This window comes from Limulus polyphemus, unplaced genomic scaffold, assembly GCF_000517525.1.
Source record: "Limulus polyphemus unplaced genomic scaffold, Limulus_polyphemus-2.1.2 Scaffold968, whole genome shotgun sequence".
Classification (NCBI taxonomy): domain Eukaryota; kingdom Metazoa; phylum Arthropoda; class Merostomata; order Xiphosura; family Limulidae; genus Limulus; species Limulus polyphemus.
In genome coordinates this window covers 358681-365140 of record NW_013666578.1, presented here as the reverse complement: position 1 = coordinate 365140, position 6460 = coordinate 358681, and positions in this window count along the sequence as shown.

Sequence of the window (6460 nt, the reverse complement as noted above, 5' to 3'; positions counted from 1 at the left end):
TTTGGGGTCGGAAGTGGTTTTTGTCTAGGACTGAGCTATTGTTTTTGGCGCTTAATATTCGCATAGAGAATCCATTGTTCATCACCGGTGACAATTCTATACCAAAAATGGATTACGTGCCAGAAAAGACGAAGCAACGTTCACACGTTGGAAACGATGATCATTAGAGATTTCGAGAGGCACCCAAACACCTTCTTTATGGAGTTTCTCATATTCTTTAGATATTTATGCATTGTTTCATGAGAGCCATACAATTTCGGGGCCATTTCACGAGTGTGTTGCCTTGGGTTAGACTCAACAAGTGTCTTCAGATCATCAATATCAATTCCAACATGTCGACCCCTGCCATCACAGTTTTTAAGGCTAAAGTCAGCTGAACGAAATTTGCTGAACCATCGTTGACATTTACAAACGTTCAAAACATTTCCATAAACTTATTTGATGTTTTTTGTGGCCACAGAGACGTTGTTTCCCTTCTTGTATTCAAACAACATTACATGCCGAATGTGTGTCTTGTCGTGTGCCATCACTATAAGGGATTACAATATACTAAACGTTATACATTATATAGGCTACACTAACGTGACGTTTAGGGGGTTCGTTTAACTATTATACGTGATGTAGGTTTTATGGAGTCAATCAAAACGCGACATAAATTTCTTTACGACCTAATATTTGCCCAATAACGTCAGAAATGGATAAAATATTATAAGACGATAGGTTCCTAACACGAATTACAACCATAGAGCAATTTCCAGTCAAGAAAGTCCTATTCTAAAGCGTCATGAATCAAATGGTAATATTCTACAGTTTTTTTTTGTTTTTTGAATTTCGCGCAAAGCTACACGAGGGCTATCTGCAGCTAGCCGTCCCTAATTTAGCAGTGTAAGACTAGAGGGAAGGCAGCTAGTCATCACCACCCACCGCCAACTCTTGAGCTACTCTTTTACCAACGAATAGTGGGATTGACCGTCACATTATAACGCCCCCACGGCTTGAAAGGGCGAGCATGTTTGGTGTGACGGGGATTCGAACCCGCGACCCACAGATTGCGAGGCGAGCACCCTAACCACCTGGCCATGCCGGGCATATGTGCTGACCACAGCATACAATTACTGAATGATTGCATCGTGATACAAGATGACAATGTAGCATTACTAAGTGATTTGCAAATAGAAACAACGGATTTTATATATAGCTTTTGTTTTTAGATATGCACAAAGCTACACACAGGGCTATCTGTGCTCTGCTCACCACGGGTATCGAAACCCGGTTTCTAGCGTTGTAAATCTTTAGACACACCGCTGTGCCACAGGGGTCTTTTAAATAGCTATGATTCATGAAAAAGGTACGAGGTTAAACACCCAGTAAAACATTATACCCTATGATTTAATCTCGTAATAGTATCTAAAAGGTGCTGGGCCAGAGTGGAAAAAATCAAATCAAATGAAAGCCATAAGACAGAAGCAATTTTACTCTTATTTAAACCATGAAAATAAAACGCCACAGCTCCTATGAAAAACGTTGATAATATAAATATTTCACTCTTACAGTAATTTTATCAGGCCTATTTGTATTTTCAGGTTGTAAATAACTACTTCTCGACTGTTTGCTTAGTTTCCAGAATGTAAATACTGAGCGCAAAAGAGTTTGAAAATTGATAGGGGGGCACCATGATCGCCAACTTCAAGAACTTGAGGAAAAACACCAGCAAGATTCAATCTACCTCAATAAGTTCATCCTTTACGTAATAGCAATACCTCAGGTAATAAGGTTCATCCTTTACGTAATAGCAATACCTCAGGTAATAAGGTTCATCCTCTTAGGATGAACCTTATTAGCTGAGGTATTGCTATTATGTAAAGGATTAACCTTATTAGCTGAGGTATTGCTATTACGTAAAGGATTAACTTTATTAGCTATTACGTAAAGGAGGAACCTTATTAGCTGAGGTATTGCTATTATGTATAGGATGAACCTTATTAGCTGAGGTATTGCTATTACGTAAAGGATCAACCTTATTACCTGAGGTATTGCTATTACATAAAGGATCAACCTTATTACCTGAGGTATTGCTATTACGTAAAGGATTAACCTTATTAGCTACTACGTAAAGGAGGAACCTTATTAGCTGTGGTATTGCTATTATGTATCTAAGCTAACAAGTTCATTCTCTTGACGATTTGGAATACTGTTGTATAAAGTGAAACAGTCCAAAAGAAAAAAAAAGTGAAAATTTATTGGCCTTATTTCTTTTCGAAACAAAAACTAATGCTTGGATTTTCATAAACCGTGTATGTAATTGGAGATTGGTCTTTTTTTTAAATATATATACATATAACAAAATACTACAATCCTCAAACTCCTCTATTTCTATTTTCTGTATTAGTGTTTTGTTATTTATATCCACAGGTGGAGACATGTAAGTGTTTTGGTTATATATCTTGCAGCGGTTGTTTTAATTAGTTGCTCCTAACGTTAGAGTGTAATAAGTTACACAATGGTTGTATTAAGAATAGAAACTAAGAACTGTTTAGATCGACTGGATCAAAGAAACCAGGGGAGTTATTCAATACCATTATAATTATAATAACCCAATGATCAACTAATACTTTTTACTCGTAAAAAACAACTAAACAGTAATAATTCGCTTGAAAATATCAATAAAAACAAGACCGAAACGGATTATTTGCTTCCTTACCTGCTAAAAGAAATATCTGGGTAACAAAGAGAAAAAAAAAAGAACATTTTTAATTAAGATATGTTGGTGAAAAAAAATTAAGTAATAGAAAAGTCTAAATTTTTCAAACTGTACTTTGACTTAGTTGTTTAACTTGATATCAAACACTAAGTCCTATATATATATTTTATTCTCTTTCTAACAAGTATTCATTTGAATGTTAGCCTTTTTGCGATTGGTTTAAAAAATGCGACGCGAATTGATCTGATATGCTGAGTGGACTCGCGATAAACCGAAGCTCTTCTTGATTGGGTAAAATATAACAGGACAAAGTTTACTGTGTGCCTAGTATATGTAACATATTAATAGCCTTGCTTTTATAGTCGTAAGTACTATTAACTCCAACACAATTAAATAATATTTGCTCTATAATGGTTACACGTTGAATATTCTGCTACATCGAACAGTCTCAGAACACTGATCAATAAGTCTGAAGACAAAGACTCATATAGTTAGACGTTATATTTCTTGAACTTTTATACCAGTTTGTAGCTTATAAAGCTGGACGATATATATTACAATGTGATGACTAAGGCGGGATAAATTCAATGATACGGCTTACTGGTGACGATATGACTCGCTTTAATGTTGGTATTGACATTCAAGGGTAATTACATTGCTTCAATGTTAACTAGGGTACTGATAATCAGCAGTAATGTTATTGCTAAGAGTACTTGTCTATATACCAATATTGAGTTTTCGTGTAAAACTGTGATACATTATGTTATCGTGATATCAATATGTTGAAGTTTTTAACTATGAAAGAGATTCTTATCGAGCTTAGCCAGAGTTAATATGCATGAAGTCATATCAAATGGTTGTCTGATTAGAGACTTGTATAGGAATCTAGTGTCCCTATTTTTAAAACATGCACTTGATTCAACATAAAGTACATATAGATGGTTGAGTACGTTATATTAGAAAGAGTTTGAACATACACATCACAAAGTCACCTTGACAACCACAGCCAACGTCTAGTCGCGGTGGAAAAGAATGTATCAGAGCTATGTTTGACATTTTTTGGCGTTCGTAGGTAGTGTGACGTCACCAAAAATTTTTGTTATTGGGAACAGTATGTAGCGGCCCTTTTTGATGTCAAATATTCATAAACTCAGAATATAAAGAGTTGTTAAGATTGGGATTCTAGAATTTCCAAGATAGGATATATCTTTTATTTAATAAGAGTGAATAACAAAGGAATATAGATCAGTTTGAGAACCCAGGACCATTCAGAAAGAGACTTGCAATAAGTTGCTCCTAAGCCGTGATTATCGTGTAACAGGTGAGAATCCACGAACACAATGATTAGTGGCAAAAGCCGTACATGTGTCCCGGGTAATAGCACGTAATATAATGAAGAAGGACACAAGTCACATGTACACAAAATGCTTCCAGGGTATATATATCCCTTCAACCGCCACGTGCCTTAAGCAGCTGGAGAATGAAAAGGGTGTTCATGTTGTTCTGTACGAAGAGTTACGGGTAAAGTCACCCGACACGGCACCGATAAACTCCAGAGCAATCAGACAGGCATTTAGAAAACGTCGTCTTTGTGCATTTGATGGAATATGAAAAGCAGTAACAAGGAGGAGTGTATTTTCTACATGGCAGGCTTATGACGGAGCCTCTTGCATTGGAACCTGTGCTGTAGGATTATACTCAAGATTTAAGATCGTCAGCTAAAACATGATGAAACGTAATGATATGGGGTATAACAACGTGATGAACTTCAAAATATTTAATTGTAAAGTAATAAAATTCTATATTCATGTGAATTGTTTATTTGTTTTGAATTTCGCGCAAAGCTACACGAGGGCTATCTGCGCTAGCCGTCCCTAATTTAGCAGTGTAAGACTAGAGGAAAGGCGGCTAGTCATCACCACCCACCGCCAACTCTTGAGCTACTCTTTTACCAACGAATGGTGGGATTGACCGTCACATTATAACGCTCTCACGGCTGAAAAAGCGAGCATGTTTGATGGGACGTAAATTCGAACCCGCGACCCTCAGATTGCGCGTCGAGCGCCCTAACCACCTGGCCATGCCGGGCCTATTCATGTGAAATACAGTCCTGCCATCTTGAGGTTAGTTGTTATATCTTTAAACACGTCGTGTTTTTCTTCTGTTCTCAAGAGTACTTGAGTTAGAAGTGGCGAAGAAATGTTTGCACGTTATATTATGCTTGACTTCACTATGATACTACGTTATATTATGTTTGACTTCACTATGATACTACTTTATATTATGTTTGACTTCACTATGATACTACGTTATATTTTGTTTAACTTCACTATGATACTACTTTATATTATGTTTGCCTCACTATGATACTACGTTATATTATGTTTGACTTCACTATGATACTACGTTATATTATGTTTGACTTCACTATGATACTACGTTATATTATGTTTGACTTCACTATGATACTACGTTATATTATGTTTGACTTCACTATGATGCTACGTTATATTATGCTTGACTTCACTATGAAAGTTTCAAAACGTGAATATTTTTTTCTAGCTCAACGTGCTGGAAATCTTTCCTCTTCAGCACGAATATTTTTATCTTCGTTAATACGTATCACAACAAATGTTAATAATACAATGTGTTTTAACGTCTTAAAAACTCCGTTAAGGAATCAAAAACAAACCAATATCACCAACGTGCTGTAAAAGCGCTTTGTAATTTTCTATTTATAAAATCCATTGAAAGGAAATATCTCTAAAGTATGTAACATTTATGCGTTTGTTACACGGCGTTGCATATCACTGTTACGTGTTCGATCTTATGAATCTCTGTATCTGTGCATACTTGTTACATTGCGTAGTACGTTACTGGTAAGTGTTTGAGCTTAGGAATCTCTGTATCTGTGCATGCTTGTTACATTGCGTAGTGCATCAGTGTTACTTACGTGTTTGAGCTTAAAAATGTATTTTGTGTGTTTAGTACAATACTCAACATAGCGTTTTTTTCATGATTCAATTTATAATCAGATAAATACATTTTCTGTGTGTGGCTCAAATACTGAGAAACTGAGTATAAGAAGGAAATCAATTAGTGTTTCAGAATTGAAATACATCAAGTAAGACGTTTAGTATTTTGTTGTAAAGACAAAATACAAATAACATTTTATTTTCGAAACGTTTGAAGTTACAGATAAAACGTTTCTAGATTTCAATATATGCTTATTATTCACTGTACTAAAGTCAAATATAGACTCATCATCAAGATTAAGTTTCATTATTCAGTGTACTAAAGTCAAATATAGACTCATCATCAAGATTAAGTTTATTATTCAGTGTACTAAAGTCAAATATAGACTCATCATCAAGATTAAGTTTTATTATTCAGTGTACTAAAGTCAAATATAGACTCCTCATCAAGATTAAGTTTTATTATTCAGTGTAATAAAGTCAAATATAGACTCCTCATCAAGATTAAGTTTTATTATTCAGTGTAATAAAGTCAAATATAGACTCCTCATCAAGATTAAGTTTTATTATTCAGTGTACTAAAGTCAAATATAGACTCATCATCAAGATTAGGTTTTATTATTCAGTGTACTAAAGTCAAATATAGACTCTTCATCAAGAGTAAGTTTTATTATTCAGTGTACTAAAGTCAAATATAGACTCACCATCAAGATTAAGTTTTATTATTCAGTGTAATAAAGTCAAATATAAACTCCTCATCAAAATTAAGTTTTATTATTCAGTG